At 40.8% G+C, this 18707-nt stretch overlaps 1 long non-coding RNA gene across 1 annotated transcript in view; it reads left to right on the top strand.

The window, feature by feature from the left end:
- Positions 1–18707, top strand: part of LOC139687942 (uncharacterized) — a 559283-nt gene that overhangs the window by 84539 nt on the left and 456037 nt on the right. The window contains exon 2 of the long non-coding RNA XR_011700705.1: positions 6663–6912. This is a non-coding gene — a long non-coding RNA (uncharacterized lncRNA). The remainder of the gene's footprint in view (positions 1–6662; positions 6913–18707) is intronic.

Raw genomic sequence — 18707 nt, forward strand, 5'->3', positions numbered from 1 at the left:
ACAAAACTAACTAGGCATTCAATTAATCATCTTACAAATTAGTGCTTCATATTTTGGTGTGGTTGACGGGTATATTTATTAACATACTTATTCCACATCTCTAATATCATTACCAGAAGGTGCGGTTTACATACAAATTAAGGTGAACATGGGGGTAATTAACAGAGCGGTTGGCTCTCATTGGTGAGAACAGAGCTCACCTAATAATGCCGTGCATAATTCACCCCCTAAGAGAAGGGATTAATTCCACGAAGTTCAACTTCCGAGAAAATCTTTGGTTTTGACAGGTATGTCCGGAGGCATTGAGTGGATTTGAACAGAACCATTCAATTACTGACTAAGGGGGTCCCCCTTGGTCAGTAATTGAATGCTCTACCCTGAATGCAAATCTGCCACTACATCTCCAAATTATGGTGAGAGGGCGCATTATGCTCGGAATGCCGCTATTGCTCAATACTCAATGGCTTAGTCGCTCTGACATTGGGGATGAGGGAAATTTCTTCGGAAAAATATCTTCCATATTGCTGGGACTCGATTCGTGGATCGTGGGTTTGCTGTTGGATTTTCCTTAGACTTTTCATGAGATACGCATTAGAGCTGTGTTTAGGAAGGGGATATACCGTGTTACTTATTATTTTTCAACCATATCCTCCTTTCCTTTCTCTATGATCCTCTGGATGGGTAGTCCACTTCGGGTACCATTTCCTCTACTCTCCTTCTTAATTATATGGCTGGAAAAGAATCTGAGATGGCGCCAGAGGGAACCATGGTACCGTCCATTTGTAGGGTGCTGGTTCAAGCCCTAGGAAAGAGAGTTATTGTTTTTTTCACCGATATTAACATTCGAAGCACCTTGTAATTAGTTTAATAAAGAGAAAGGATTATATATATATATATATATATATATATATATATATATATATATATATATATATATATATATATATATATATATATATATATATATATATATATATATATATATATGTGTGTGTGTGTGTGTGTATAAATGCTAAACGCAAGAAAATAAGATATGGAATGTTAAAAATAAACGTAATTTAAGATTGAATATCCTCTTGTGCCTATTTCTCTATGGTGGTATATTTGACTGAACTTAAAATCATAGCAATTTTATTGCACCAATATGAAAATTAACTTAAAGTAACATAAAAACATATATCAATATAGATTTTATTCATTCTATGAGTATTCTTTAAGAAAAGTAAACGTTTAAAAATCAAAATTTTTTCGGTTTTTTTGGCATGAGTGATATAAAAATTTCTTTACGAAAGCTTTTTTTCAAAATTTTTCAAATATTTTCAAAATTTGCTGATCAACCTTTTACTGTAACTAAAAATTCAAACAAGGCTTGTATTGATTTCATAGCGTTGAGAGTCTAATGTCAGCTTGGTATAACTTTTTCTGTGCCTCAAAAAAGAATGGGATTAATCTTGGAACATCCGCATTTAGTTTTTACAGGAGTTCGAACGTTCTGCTAGAGCTCGGTGATAAAAATTAAAATATTTATTCTATTACGATGTCAATAAAAATGAATTTATAATATTTTATGAAACTATATGAGGAAAAATGTGTACTGAAATCTTTGCCAACAAATGATAATATGGATTTAGAAGTCGCTTAATCTCGATGAAAAAATTCGCACTTAATAAATGATTTCAGATATTTAATGTATCCCTTGGAGAGGTGCAAAATTATTTGTATTTCGGCTGAATGCTAGTTTAGATAACATATTTTCCGCAGTACTAAATAAATTATCCCTCCAAATTCTGCTTCACTCGTTAATCTCATCACTACCTACTAATAATTACCTCCTTACCTCATCCATTACCAAAGCCATCCATTATCTTAGTTCCAAACAGCAACGGAGATCATAATTACTCATCGTGTCTAATTGACGTAAATGACCTCTAAGCAATTGACCTCGTTCCGTCCGACTTTACCCCAGTACATAATCAAATATTTGACGTGAAGGCAGCATCGTTTCCGTTCATTAACATTTTGTTAGTACTTATTGTTATAATCATAAACTCAATTTAGTACGCTGCGCTGCATAATCAAAGGTTATTCTTCCGTAAAATCTGAATTCATCATGTGTTTTAAAAATAAAAAAAAAACTCTAACTTGTATTTAATCCTTTGTAGATATTGAAAGCGGTGCTTATCATTTTCATTTAATAATTTCATTCATGAAACGATGCATAATTTGAGGTATCATTGAAAATGTTGATATCTTCCGCAAACATTATTATTTAATAAAATGGCTTGACAGTTAAGAAAAAACAAATTTGACTCGTGAATATTATGTTTACGATTTGCATAACAGATTCTATATGCTTGCATATATTTACTCGATGAAGCACTTGTGAAAGTCCAAATATTTTGCAATTTCTCGTCTCATAGTGGAAATTGGTGACGCAAACCAAGTTAAATACGTTCGTTCGAAGGTTTCCGCGGCGATGAGTAGGTGATTTCCACATTTTTCGGGCTGCGTCCGCGTAGCGCAAGTTAAATACATTTATTTGCGTACCTTAGATTTACGTTAAATTAATTAAAAAAGTTTCTTTTACAATAAAAGACACAAAATATATGCGTGATTTATGCTATACTTCCGCCATAAGTTCATAGAATATCATGAACCTGGCCTTTTTATGATAATTATTTTGTTAAGTAATAGGCATAAAATTAGTTCGAAAGAAATAAAAAGTTTTTTCACCAACACCAAAAACTTCAAACGGGATCAACGGTTAATTAAGTTTCATATTACGCCATGTTTATAACGTATTATGAAACTTGGTGTTATATATATATATATATATATATATATATATATATATATATATATATATATTTCAGCAGTTATAAGTTCCCTTAATCCGTAAAATAATAAAAATACGGAAATGAATGATATTACTAAATAGTTTTCAAAGAGTATGCATAAAACCAATAAAAGGGATGTGCGCGTATACGTATAAACACACATACAAGATACATATACGAATGCGTATGATCGTATATTTCAAGAGCCTCATGTAGGACGAATGATGCAAAAAAAAGGTTCATAGTTCTATTCTCATGAGCACGCAATCAATTGGAACGCAGCACGTATTCTTCATTGTTACTTCTAGTTGGGAAAGTCCATATCTAAAATTACAAAGCACCATTGATTTATCCTCATATATCCCCATTTATTTCTCTTCTTTTATCGGAAAATGTTTCCATTTCATCTCCTATTCGCACGAAAGTGACAAATTGCGTATTGAATGCATGTCATAAATGCCGTAGAGAAAATGTTTAGCGTTGTACTCCGTATGCGGCTGCAGTTTTGATTCTCGTATTGCGATCACATTCAATTTTCAAATACAGGTCTTCGATTTGAGTAGGTGACCTAATTCTTTATCACCATGCGAGCATTTCCAAATCCAGACGATATGTAACGTAGACAGCATTTCATCAAACCGCTGACGGAAAGATACGGTGTGCAGCAACGAAGGCCTTCAAAATTTAATCTTCACCTCAAATTCACGAATTCCCTGCCAAAATGCGTCAAAAAAACATCAGATTTGTGTATTTTATGCTCATATTCGGGCCATTACAGGTTTATTTTTCATGAATTTCCCGAAATATTGACGTGGTTTCCTTCCTAGACTGCCGGATGAGGGACGATTTCGAGTAGTTCTCCACTTGACGTTGACGCGTGGAAGTGGTAGGGATTTTTGGATCGAAAATACAGAAAATATGATGAGAACCACAGCAATATCTGCTTGCCTAAATAAAATTTCTTGGAAAGTAAATAAGTGGTAATAATAATAGTCGCATCAGATTTCGTCGTGGGACTAACAAAAGCATCGAAATGCTAGGGATGCACCCCAGCTTTAAATGCCTCAATGTTGAATACTGGGGGGGGGGGGAGGCTGTATCCGAGGGAGTATCGTGCCTATTATTAACCAAGAAGGGTGCTTGATAATTGGGCTGTTGTTTTTGGACTTTTCCCGTGAGCATTAATTAGGCAAATCGGTTATGTCAGGGATTGAGGCGGGCAGTTAAAAAGCAGATCAGGGCAGCCATGCACTGCGCAGTACCCGATTCGCACAAAGCTGCACGATTCGACTCTTCCGTGCGTCATTTTTTCGCCTTTTTTTTACAGGTTAGAATTGAAGAAAACGCTCTTTACTCTTGGAGTGTGTACCGTAATCGTTCGAATTATAAGTAAATTGTTAGGCTGAAATAAGATTCGTCCATCTGGTGGTCTAATCCTTTAGCACAACTTAAGGGAATATTAAGCTCCTTTTTGATGTAATCGATATATTTTTAATGATTTGACACGCTTCGGAGGGGAATTTTTTTTTCTTTCGTTAGCTAGTCATTGTCTCTTCCGGGTACATGCTAATAAAAAGAGGACGGAGACCTTTTGTCGAGCGTCGACCCCTTCTTTCGCGTGCATGGTTATGGCCCTCTCAACCATCTTGCATTTCCAAAAAGGGAGGCGTGTCCTCATTAAGGACGAGGATTAATGACGTCGCTCACTCGCCGACTTTTCGTCTTTTACGCAGCCCTAAAATTCGGGACGCTCCTTTCCTTGAAAGAGATAACCATTTTACAGCCACCTCTCCACCCTCTCTCTCCCTCAAGAGGCTTTGGAAAGGATGTATTGCGAACGAAACGCAGTCCATCAAAGGAGCAGACTGCAAAGCCATCAATGATTTAAAAAAGATGGTTCGTACGGGTGTAGTACTTGAGAAGCAGGATCCCTGGGAAAAGTGGTTAGGACGATTTTGGTTCAATTTGAAAGGGGGTACATATTTTTTTCTGGGGAAGATTGCCGTCAACTGTCCACTTCATGGAAGATTATATCGCTTTGTGTTGAAATTTGATGTTGAATTTGGGAGAGATGGTGTCATGATCACTTTATCAATTGATTATCCATGATTTTGTCGTAATGGAGTAATGACACCATTAAAAATGCAGTGACACCCATAAAAAAGTAAAAGTTTATTTACTATGAAGAAATCTATATTTTAAATTGGAGTCCAAGGAAATCTATTTCGATGCATATATCATTGAATTTCACAAGTTCCATTGCGTGGAACACAATCTCCAGGCTGATGAGTAATTGGAGCAGCCAAGTCATAATATCCATCATGTCAGCTTACCTGTAAGTGATATTGTTAAATTTGAATGTTTGGGTTTTTTCCTTCTATGCATAAATTATTTTTTTTACTTAATACTTACTATAATTTGAATACAGAGATATTTGAAATTATCAAAATCTGAATGCTTAGTATATATACCCACATTGGGAAGGGTCTGCATGTGTAGAGAGAGGAATAAACGGATGGATGCAGGCACACTTGGAAACAGTGGATTTGTCAGGAGCATGTCAAAAGGATAAATAAATATAAGACACGTTTCCTCAAGGAGGTCTGAGATGTGACTCTAAGCCAATTAAAGGAGGCCGTGTAAGCCTTACCAGGAAGTAAGCCCATTAGATTTGACTATGAACGAATTGGATCCTGGAATCAGCTCTTATCTGGATGTAAAGACTCATACATTAATCTTTAAATTGGAGAACTATATCCGCAAATGCATTACATTAAATATATGACTTCTTCCTCAGTTCCTCGAATAATGCATAAACTTCTCTCTCTGATAAATTCATTGAAGGGTATGCAGATAATAAGAAATTTTGTCTGTTGGAGTGTGACAGAAGAGGGTTAAGTTCACAAGTAGCTGTTTTATTAAGATTTTATGTTGCAAAATGTTTTCCTCAATAATCGGAAATACGCGGAAAATATGTAATAATAATTTTATTTTCACTTCCTATAGCTATCAAGGGTTAACATTTTTCAGACGACTAACATTTATTGTTGAATCAAATGGGAACAAATCTGTTTTTGGTACATGAGTTTCCTGAAATTACGGGAGACTACTTTGGCTTTTTCCCCCACTCACATTCAAAAGCTACCGTATGATGTAAACTTCCATCTACGCCATATCAAGAAATATTAGACGCTATCATTGATATATCAAATGGAATATTTTTCTGAAGATGAATAATTAAGGACACATTTGGTATGTAACAAGAGCACTATGATTCTACTACTCACTTCAATTACATGTTGTAAAGTGTTGAAAAGTATTGAAAGCTGTTGAAAAGTATTCTAACATGAATAATTTATTTTTAATGTAGTGGTATCATATTGAAATTTAAGTCTTTTATGGTAGTGAAGTATTTAGTGGTATCATATTACGTGATGTGAAATGGAGCTAATATTTTGGAGCTGTATTAATAGATTAACGAAATCTTAAATAATTATGATGTGATAGTTGCATTAACATGCATTTGTAAAATGTATTTTTCGGCGATAAAAGGTTATGTTAACGATTTCACTATAAAAAGTGAAACAAAAATGCGATGATGTCCCTTACGTGGGATTTAAACCGGTCTAAACCAGGCCTGAAACAGTTTTACCTCCTGGCCTCACCAGGAAAATTATTATTACCTTTTAGGCACCCCTCCTACTCCCGCCCAAATGTCTTATTGCAATTAAAGGGAGGCACCAAACTGTTAAGTTACCATATACCTGTATACCAGATGCATAAAAATTCGATGGTAGTTTATATGTTATCGTTGGGTCTTTTCAGGTGGATCACCATTCACGAACATAGTGGTATTCTTGAAGTAACACACTTTCAGCCCTTGAGTGCGCAAGTCGTTCGGCACATGCGAATATTATTCAACCTGATTGCCTATTCAGTTCCCTGGTTTGCAACTGGAGCACGTCTTCTGGGACACAGAAGATTCCAGCCTTTGTTCAGGGAGCATAGTATTTCGTGAGGGAGTTCATCCGTGCTCTCGTCAGGACAGGTCACGCCAACTGCTTTTCTTCACTTGGTAAGCATAAATTACTTCCTTTATTTTTATTCCCTGGCTAAACAAATATCTTGACTTCCATCAGTAACGGAATCCAGATCCACTCTTCTACCGCTACCGACACTTCTTGTCTTCAAATCACTTTCAATTCCTATTTGGTGCAGTAGCTGGTGATGGTGAAAGCAGTCAATGCAGATCATTTTATATACATGCATCCTCAAGTTGATCAATTGATGACTCATGAGCATAGCGTCTTGGGTGGGATACGATAAAATACGATTTCTTAAACAATGTGAAGTAATGTAAAAATATTTTACGACTTCGCCGTCTTTAAAATTGTTTTAACATTTCTTGTCCCTACTGTGACAAATGTAGGCTTCTAGTCAATCATGCACTGCTGCTATCTGAGTAGTGATAGCATTTCGTGTGATGACCACCGCGGAGGCCTTTCCTCCACTTTTCCAGGCCACGACACATTCAGCCCGAGTCCGGTAGTTGCTACAATTTTGTTAATTTGCCGTTGTACACATATAACCCCGTATCTTAAGCCGATATGACGTTGATGAAGAGACTAACCCATTCAGGAATTAGTTTCTTCATTGTAATCATATTACCTTAGAATATTGATTCCGATAACTTTATACCAAAGGCTCGCAGTTTGAATATCACTGGAACCGGTATTTTCGTCCATGAATAATTAATGTTTTCATGACCTGTATCAACCATGTTTTTAAAGCGATATCACCATTTGAATGGCCGTCTCATTGATGAAAAAATGCTGCTTGGTTTTACCCTTATGTCTACTACCCTTCAACCTGTCCGGCGGCATGAGTAACCCTAGTTGGGAAAATTATCATTGTCCTGCTAATAGAACTTTAAATACTATTAAAAATGTGTCATGGCATTACACATGTTGCTACGTAAATTAATTCCAATGATAACCTGATTAATGCAGGTACACTACGAATGATTGGAGCAATTTTATACGAGGAAAGTATGGGTATTGGTGCGATTATCTTTCAGCACTTCACATTACATAGTAGGGTGACAGACAGTATGCATTATTATACTTTTGCTCAAACAAATAACTAAAATTAATCGGCGGCAAATTTGGTTCGGAAAACACATATTACTCTATGATGATTATATAGAAGCTTCCAGGTAACAGTTGCGGAAAAATAATCACACCGATGCGTATATCATCAACTGGTGCAGTGCCGTGAGACAGCCTCAGTGACAGTATCCTTCAGGAAGGATAGGCGCTGGAGCACAGTGTCGTTGACGTCCACTTTTCCCGATAAGGAGCGTCGAAGAATCTACATTGTATACACGGGCGTACGGTTTTTGTAGAGGTTGCGGAAGGATGTTATCTTCCTCTGTCGTAAATTTAGTTCCGTCAAGAGCTAAAACATAATGGATTGCATGATCAAAAAGATATCTTCGATTTGGCGATACCTAGCGGCCAAAATGTTTGCGTATCGTCTACCTTAGGACACCGTGTCGCAGAATTGCTTATGTTTACTCAGTTTTCTACCGTAACCTTTTTCAATCCTGTAAGAATGAAACTTATTAGGGAATTGAGTCGAAGGTAGCTAAAGTTTAAGAATATTTAAGAAATGACTACTCACATCTTCTTTTGTCAGCTATGGAAGGATAACACCCTTCAAATATTCAGCATTAAATTGATTACTGAACCCATATTCCCCATAGATATCCCCAATACCCAAACCGTGGGGATTATTTAAAACCTGCTCTGAATGCAACGATTTCTAGCTCAACTGAGATTAATGCTCCCATTATCTTGTTTCCGACTAGCCGTAGAATCAGAAGAGATTTGATTCATGGGATGTTTAATTGAAATTCGATCTGAGCCATCATGCGTTGCAGTTTTTATTTTATTTTCAAATGATTTCACGTGCAGGTTTGCTTTTTTCGTGGTGGTTTTCCGATTCTCAATTATGCCTTTAATATCGGAGGCAGGATAAACAGGAATTCCGACACCTCTTACTCGTTCATTCTTTGAGAGTTCTATGTATATATTTCTCCAAATTTTCTGTGATCATATTTTAGCATGCATTTTAGTTTATCTAGGACTTCTTGCAATGAATTAATGAAAAATTTCATTGCAATGAAGAAAATCATAAATATTTTTCGTGCATTTTATCATTGAAAAAATTTTCATTTTATATTGTTAGCTTCATATTTAAGGCAAGTATTGTAAAAGAAGTTTCACTGATTTGATTGCAGTATTAAGTCATCTGGAATCGCTGCAAGTTGAATCATGTTCACTTCGCCTGGATTAGCGGTGATTTTAACACGCGGCAACTTCAATTTTGCTTTCATCGTAATAAAACGTGCTTTAAAACCTGTGTAATGAAACAAAAGACTTATGACAACTATGTTCTTTCCTATACCACCGCGAGGTGAAAGTATAAAGTGTTGAAAGAGGGGCAACAATCAATTTCAATGGAATTTGAGCCCAGTCGTTACTCTTACGGAAGTAAGCATTAATACCGCTGCTGCAATTTTATAAGGTGAATGTCAAATAATGTTAAGAGTAGTATGAGAAATATGAAGATGCCATCGAACGCCTCTCGCGTTGGCAACAGAAATATTTCAAATAAGAAGTATTTGTGTGCGGTAGCTTCCCAAAACTCGCAATTATCTTAGAAAAATCAATGAGCTCCGTTTTTTATTCTGTATTTTGTCAAAAATTGCATGCTACTTGATACTTTTCCCATTCCTCAATGTGAAATATATACCTTCGTGTATAACGTTTTTCATCATCAGAAGCAGACGTAGTTGAATTGAACGTGTTTCAAACTGCAGCGGCTGTCTCTGACGAAATAATGGAGTCAAATCAATTACACATGTACTACATATACGATATTGCGCCAATAATATCGTAAAAAATAAATTTTAGATCAGTGACATATGCGATTTAACGTTTTCCATCGTTCTTTATCTAAGGGCCTTCGTATGAAGAAAATAACATAATAATTACGCATTTTAAATTATGGATGAATGAGGAAAATTTAAATACGAGTATTACTCTTGTGCGGCTTTCATAGAGAAAGCTTTATTAAGGACTACGCCTAGAAGCGGAAAATATGTCTTCCCGTATGCTTCCCTATTCAACGCGGAGGTTGCTTTCACATGGGTGAAGATAAGAGTTAACCTCATTATTAACCCAACATGGTGCATAAAATGCTCACACTAACAAGGAATGGAGGGGAGCAGCTTCTCTCCCCGTGCCACCTTTGGTTTATCGGCTGGATCTGGTACCAGAATAAACCGCATGACTTGGGTAAAGCTTCTTGCTCGTAGCCTAGCGCATTAATGTGTATGTGTGTGTATATATGTATATGTGTGTGTCTACAAATGTGTATATGTGTGTGTGTGTGTATGTATATATATATATATATTAACACACTTTTTTTCTTTTCGATGTGCAAATCTGTGCTAAGTGAATTCATGTCTGTTTATATGTATTTATGTGTACATATGAATGTAACTATAAGTTTAATGCCTGATATAATTTGTATACGAACGTGGGTTGAATGGAAGAAGGGACCATTTGGTCTCAATTTCGCCCAGATAAATACCTCTATCTATCTATCTATCTATAATCAATTGACTACCTCTCCTAATATTCATGTATAATGCATAAAACTCAAATTTTAGCGAAATTGCAGAAACATTGACGATTTTATTTGTCCGACTGTTCTCCTCCAAAAACAGCTTAGGGTAAAACGTGGCTAGCCTCGTATCAGTACTTTTCTCATTTCAAATATAAAACACGTTGTTGATTACCGGGGAAAGTCGGTACAAAGTATTTTTCAACTGCATGCGCTCGTGCATTAATTTGCCGTTGATGTTAATTCCTTGAATATCGAATAACTTCTCTCCTGTAGTCGAGACTAGAGGCACCGTCGTACTGTCTCCGAATGAGATACTCTTTCAGGGTCGAGAAGGAGAGGAAATTTCTTTACAGAGCCTGCACTTTATCCTTTTGCTAAGTCATCGCAACCTTGAGGGTTTTCGTATGTGGGCTCAGGACCCGTAGAATCCCCACTCCGTTGCTTGATCAGGTGTTCTCCGCACTCCGTTTTATGAGACTCGGGAGGAGAGGTTCAGGTATTGAAGGCCATTTCCCATTTTCGTCTTTCTGCTGAGTGGCGGGTAGGCCATTGACTGAAGCGAATAGCGATGCTTATATTTATTAAGAGATTTTTGAGAATCCACTACTTAAACAGAAATGCATTTGTCAGCCCCAGCTGGCACAGCGCTGAACAAATACTGTAAAACTTGGATTGCGATGAACCATTCTTCACATCCACATACTTCCTACCTCCCTTTATTCCGTTCAGCTTGGATAATGTCTACCATTACCTCGTTTTCCGTTATTGCTACTCATCCAAATTTCTTCTTTTTTCCCCCAGCAACATTTTCCCTTCCCTACAATACCTAAAACATATTCCTTTATTTTTCTGTGCCTATGAAGCTGTGATCAATATTAAAATGTTCATTTATCATTTCATTGCATCTTTACTTATGGTAACCGTCATCAACTCTCGTGTAAAAGCTTCTTTGATTAAGATAATCCTTCTTTTAGTAAAATGTAACATTAGCAAAATGTAAAAATCATTCGCCTTGAACGGGATTCGAACCCGGAGCCCTCAATGTCTGGCCAGGTGCTTTATTTAAGCTACCGAGGTGCACTCGGCCAGAAATCGAGGGAACCGGGTTCAAATCCCGTTCAAGGCGAATGATTTTTACACTTTGCTACTGCTGTATTTTAATGCATATTTTGCGGACGAATCCGTTAAAAGTTAATGGCGTAGCATGTCCCATAGATATTTGCATTCTTCTTTTAGTATTTGTACTGTTTTTCCCACCTTCTCAAACACTTTCTTAATCAGGTGAACAATTTTAACTGCTAAAACTCTGCTACTTCTTTTTAAGCCCCCAGCTAAAATGTTTATCTTAGCTGATCTATTTCTGCGGAACGTCGTTGCCTTCTTCCTCTAATGATTGACTCACCCGCTTTGAGCCAAGCTATGATGGTAGCCCTTTGGGTGAGCGTTAACTAAATCTTGATAACTGCTTACTTAACTGGCTTGATTTATTTCCCACCTACTTCCATTCTATCCTTCATTTCCACGTGATAATTAAGGGAGGAAAAAACTGAGTGGTGTTATGTTCAGAGTTAAATGGCTTGACGGGACGTCAAATTCACTATAACAAACTCTTTACAGTGAGGATTCTGCATTGATTTTTGTTTAATATTGGCATCATTCAATTGGATATAGTGCATTTCATTCGCAATAAATTTAGCAATCAGTTTCCTCTCAACCTGAAAATAAAGCACTTACCAGTTGTTTTCAACATATAATTAGCCCACAGACGATATTTGCACAACAAAAAGTATGCTTTTTGAGCATATTATTGAGCGTAATGAAAAATCTGTAATTTTCATGTACTCATGGGAGGTTTCAGTTTGACAAATACAGGGTCGCACCCAAAAGTGGTAGGACTGATTTTCTCTGGCGCGAACGGAGCGGTGGAGGGGGTTCTGTATGGTAGGGTAAGGTGGAGGTGGCTCTTAGTAACAGACCGACACCAACCTCAGTCGCTTGCGGGCTGTCATTGAGTGAGGACACCGTGTTTAGTAAAGCAAGTTTTTTATCCGCGTCGAAAAACAAAATGAATCCCAATTTAAAGCAACGTTATTCCGTGAAGTTTTGTGCGAAACTCGGCAAGACGGCAACTGAGACCCTCGATATGATCCAGCAGGCTTATGGGGACACTGCCTTAAGCCGTTCCACCGTATTTGAGTGGCACAAGTTGTTTAAAGAGGGTAGGGAGCTCGTTGAAGACGACCATCGCTCCGGACGGCCCTCGACGGCAAGAACCGACACGAATGTGGACAGAGTGAGGACACTGCTGAACACAGACCGACGCTTAACCAGTGAAGAAATTGCAGACCAGTTGGGTCTGTCTGTATCCAACGTCCAAAGCATTATTTCACAGGATTTGGCCATGCGCAAGGTGTGCGCCAAGATGGTGCCGAAAATTCTGCCATGGCGCGCTCGTCGTCAGACAGCTCCTGGCCAAATACGGCGTTTCCACGTTGCCGCACCCGCCCTATTCTCCCGATCTGGCACCACCGGACTTGTTCTTCTTCCCCCTGATGAAAAAACAGCTCAAGGGACGACGTTTTGACTCGATAAAGGCCGTTCAAGAGGCTTCGACGAGGGTAATCAACGGCATCCCCAAAGAAAATTTCCAGCGAGCGTACGGGGAATGAGAGCAACTTTATACTAAGTGTGTAGCAGCTCAAGGAGCATACTTTGAAGATTATTAAATCGATGTAAGTATATCGTCAATAAAATTCTTGTAAAAAAATCAGTCCTACCACTTTTGGGTGCGGCCCTGTATGTAACAACGATGAAAATATTTTTAAAAAATATTTTAACTTTACTCTCTTTAAAGAGGCTAATCAATTTAAAATTATTCTGTTCCCTTCGACGGCCGAATCAGCCCTATTTTATTGTTAGTTCGATTTTATTATTTGTGATTTAAACAAATGATATTTTACAAGGTATTCGTTGAATTTTATTCCGGGAAAAATTTTAATTGTGTACAAACCATTTGATTAGATATTATTTAGGATTATTACCTAGTCCATATATTTCGATGTCACGTAAAATTTAATCTTTATCAAGTGAGTACTTAATACTTGTTAACCAAACCATTATTGTCACCATTGATAATGATTGGAGTGGTGGTAAGTCGATGTTCCATGGTCCGAGTCCCGGTCAAGGAAGCGTTTATCTGATAAGAATCCGTCGTTCTACTGTTTTGTATGTAATGTATGTGAGTATACAGGGTTTATCCGGAAAATAAGTGTACTGATTTTTTCCCGCCGCTCCAGGCGCGCCCAGCACCGCTCTGACGGGCTGCGATTGGAGGGGGGTGTGTTGGCAAGCGACGCTGAAAAAGGCAGTCGGCTCTGAGCTGTGGTGTAGTGAGGAGCTCTGTTAACGCGAACCTCCACGCTCGACCCACGTCACGGAACGCGATGCCGAAGTTTTTGAAGCAGCGTTATTCCATCAAATTTGCGGTAAAGCTTGGGAAATCGTCTACCGAAACTGTCGGTATGATTAACCAGGCTTACGGGGAGTCAGCCATGTCCAGAAACATGATCTTTCGGTGGCACAAGATGTTCGTGGAGGGCAGAGAAGAGGTCGACGACGAGTCTTCGAGAGGTTCCCGATGATGCCTTCGCGGGAGCGTTCCAGGAATGGGAACGCCGCTGGAACAAGTGTATCGACTCACAAGGGTCCTATTTTGAGGAATATTAGCTTAAGATATGTAAAAGTGTAATAAATTTTTTTCCTGAGCTCAGTACACTTATTTACCGGACGAACCCTGTATATGCATAAATAATATGTATATATATATATATATATATATATATACATACATATTATCCCGTTTGTATATATATATATATATATATATATATATATATATATATACTCATATATACAGAAATAGATATAAGGAAAAGGGATAGGAACACATATGAAGGACGAACACAATAAAGGTGGGGAAGGCGGAATCGAACGGATCATAAGAGTAAAAATATTTCCTTGAGCGGGACTCGAACCTCGGATCTTTCCACTTGCCGGGCAGATGCTCTTAACCACTTGAGCTATGGTTCAATTTAGTTTTATTCGGTCTAGTATGTTACACTGCTAGTGTTTACATTGTCAGCTTACAGATTATGGTTACAGAGTATTTTTTTTTCTTACAATGGTTACACACTTACATAGACATAAATTCATATACATTGCATGAAACAATTGTGACCATGAACAATACTGTCGAAGGAAATAATAAAGGCAGGGTTCACAAAATATAGAAGGAAATATTTGGATTAGCAACGGAACATTAGATTTGGTTGCGATTATTGATAGCTTTGAAGCACAGTTATTCAGAAAAACAACTTTTCAACCACGGACGAAGTGTGTCCGGTACCGGGGGCAGCCACATCCGTTCCACCAATGCTTGCATGCCTTTAGCGGAATGTTTATTCGCGGTTCTCATCTGTGTGAATTCCACGATTAGGGTGGTCATTATGAAGGATTTAAAGCTCGGAAAGAGCCGAAAGTTCAAGGTGATCAGATTCATGTCGGTAATGGCGCCACCACCGAACACGTCCCAGGTTTTATAGATCTTTTTTAGAGCTTCCCATTCTCTGATTTTATCGTTGCATCCAAGGATGAGATGCGCGACGTTGTCTATTCGACCGCATGACGGACAAAGGGGCGAATCGGCTAGCCGAAGGTGGTGCCTCACTTCCCTCGTCATGACTGTTCGCGATTAGGTTAAACATTCCACTACGTGCCTCATCGTTCGCCCTGCTGGTCGCCCAGTTTTTCCAAGAAATCGTTCTTTTCGATATATTTTGTTGCTGCTCGGTAAGCGCTCTGACATACAGGGTCTTCACTCGAATTGCTTCTCCATCTCGCAGGAGAGAAGCGACTTTTTTCGTTTCATCAAATGCCCTCCGGTGGCATACGTCGCGCGCGAGTTCCTGCCACGCGTCCTTGAGGAGTGCCTTGCGCCACGCGTCGTCACCGCCGAGGATGCGCAGGCTGAGCTTCGCATAGACCACCTTCGCCTTTAGAGCTGTATCGGTTAAATTGAGACCACCCTGCTCAAACGGGCCATAGAGCTGGTTTCGGGACACTTTCTTTACGTAGCCATTCCAGATCATTTGGTTGGACACTCTAATAAAGTATGCGTTGTATTTAGTGGGTAAGGGCCATAGATGGGCCACATACCATATCCTTGGGAAGACAATCTGGTTGAGGAGGCGGACGCGGGTCACGATCGGGAGGGAAGGGAGTGAAAGCTTTCCAACACTCCATTTTACATGATGGTCAATAATTCCCCAGTTTCGCTCAATCGTGGGAGCCAACTCCCTCTCCCACCAGAACCCCAAGATTTTGAGCGAGGGCGCTTCTGACCAACCGATGGAGGTCGAGGGCCGGTCGCCCTTCAGCAGCAAAAACCCGGATTTCCGGTTATTGAGGAAGATACCACCCTGCTCATATGACGTTAATATGTCGTGGGCTAGGGCCATGTGGGACGGGTCGTCTACGAAGAGCGTTATGTCGTCAGCGTATGCGACGCCCAGGCAGACGGCGCCGTGACGACGTACCCCGATTCCACTGCTCTGTAGTCGTCTGAGTATGGGGTCTAAGGCAAGGGCGAACAGCAGCATTGACAGTGGGCAGCCCTGCCGAACGGAGTTACTGACGGGGATGGGCGGCGAGGTGGCATTGTTTATCCTAATTATATAGTAGAGTATGTTCCGTTGTACATCGTTGAGACGGCACGAATGAAGTACTCGGGGAAGGCCATCTTCTTGAGCACGGTGAGAATCCATTCGATCCGGACCAGGTCAAATGCTTTCTCAAGATCGATAGCCACCAGTGATAAAAAACGATCGCCATACAAGGGGGCGGAAAAAATGATGTCGCGAATTAAAAGTGCTGCATCGAAAATGTTTCGCGTTTTCGACACGGCGTACTGGGATGGAGAGAGGACGATGTCGGCAGCAGCCGTCATTCTACATCGTAGGACGTGCGCCAATATTTTATAGTCTGCGTTTAAAAGGGCGATTGGCCTGAAGTCGTTGAACGACTTTGGCCGCGTCTTCTTTGGTATAAGCGTTATCACGGCGGTCCTCTGACTTGCAGTCAGAGAGCCGCTAGCTAAAATGCAGTTAAAAAGGTGGGTTAAAATAGGTTTTAAAACATCCCAGTACGCTAGATAAAATTCAAAGGGTAGGCCGTCCAAGCCGGGTGCTTTGCCCTTCGGGAACATGGAGGAGACGCAGTCCAGTTCGTCTGAACTTATGTCTCGACAAAAATCGTCTTTTTGATCTGTGGGAAGCGTGGGGAGAGGGGGGAGAGGGGGTGCGTCTCCCTCCTTCCATGGAGGATACCTGTTAAAGGTGTTTTGAAAGTGCCGGCCCGCTTCCTTAAGGAGGTTGGTGTCACCGGCGGCAGATTCTCTGACAGGGATTCTGTCTATATCGGAGCCAGAGTTGGATTTCATCCAGCGCCGAAGCTCAGATAGCGTTAGGGGGCCCCCTTTATCCGTGTCCAGTTCTTTTTGCCACTGTTGGGGAGCGTATTTTTGGAGCTCGTGGCCAAGGATAATTTTCTTTAGGGACGACACTTGGGCGTGGAAACCCTCCGGCGCCACATCCTTACGCAGGAGCTCTTCCAGCGCTCGGCGGTAGAAGGAGATGGTGTAGTTCTTTTCCCTACGCCACTCGAAAGTTTGCCTTTTGATGTGGGTGACAATGCGGGGTTTGAAAACCTCGTCCCACCATAGAGCGAGGTTTGCACCGGGGTGGAGTGCCGCGATCAGTGCACACACCCGGGTGCGGATAGAATCACGACGAGTCGCGTCCTCCAACACGCGGAGGTCCATGCGCCACACGGAGCCGCAGCGGTGGACGTGCGCGCCCGGGGTTGTGTCCGGGCACGTAACTCTCATGATCACTGCGCAGTGATCAGAGAAGGACACCGGGAGGGAGTCCACTGTCTGGACATCATTCTTTAGGGATGTCGAGACGAAGAGGTAGTCAATCCGCGTCCGAGAGTTAGGCCCTGATCGCGTGAAGGGGGCGGGACCGGCGCAATAAGAACGCACTGCGTCAATCGCTCCAATGGAGTCGAGCATCAGTGAGAGCGCCCGGCTTGGATAGTATGTCACGTTATCCCTGTTCGAGGCACTATCCTCTCGGCGGTAGATAGTGTTAAAATCTCCGCCCAATATGGCCTTCCCCGAAAAGGAATACAGGTAGGGGAGGAGAAGTTCATTGAAATATGTTTCGCGCTCTGCCCTCGCGCGCTCACCGGAGGGAGCGTAAAGGTTTGTGATATGGATACCATTCACGATAACGGACGTTATTCGGCCCGAGGGGTGGCGGCGAACATGAGAGAACGGAATGCCATTTCGGACTAGGGTGGTGGTGCCAGAATGACTTTCGGCGAAATTGCCGATAGCCTGAAAGATGTTCGCATCCCAGACTATGTCCTCCTTTACCTCTTGAAGGAGGATTACATCAGCCCTAAGGTCGCGGAAAAAACGTTGGAGGACTGCAATTTTTAAAGCGCTATAAACGCCATCAATATTAAGCGAAATAATATTCATTGGTGGAATGAGAGGACAGCTATGGGCACCGGACATCACTTACCAGAGTCCTGGTCATGGCTTACGTCGCTTCGGTCGCGGCTCGAACCCGGGCGACGAGTGCTTCGCCGCTTCCCGGGACGCTTCGTCCGACGGGTCGACGATCAAGGTCTCAAGTTGTCACCGCATACCTCCCTTCCGACCTCGTCCGAAGAGGAAGACCCAGCCGTGGTATCTACGAAGAGCGGGTTACTCGGCGGCATTCGACGGGGGGCCCTGTTCGAGCGAGCAGAGCTGTGGGCCGTCCCAGCCCAGGAGGTGGCCTCAGGGGGGGGCGGGGTGGCGGACTGGTGGTCTTCTGCCGAAGGGGCCCCATCGGGAGAAATTAGAGGAGATCGGTCGAATTGGTCCGCCTCTAGAGGAGCCATGGGAAGATCGTCGACACCTTGGCTGTCCTCAAAGGAGAATGAGGATGGAATGTCTGGGATTGTTGACGTCGACAAGGTTTTGCTCGTACATGTGTCAACTTCCGCGGCCGGTGATACTTTCTTGATTTTCCGTGACACCGTAATCGAGGGGCCCGCCGTTGAGGA

The sequence above is a fragment of the Hetaerina americana genome, unplaced genomic scaffold (assembly GCF_022747635.1).
Source record: "Hetaerina americana unplaced genomic scaffold, ioHetAmer1.1.p SCAF_2, whole genome shotgun sequence".
Taxonomy (NCBI): Eukaryota; Metazoa; Arthropoda; class Insecta; order Odonata; family Calopterygidae; genus Hetaerina; species Hetaerina americana.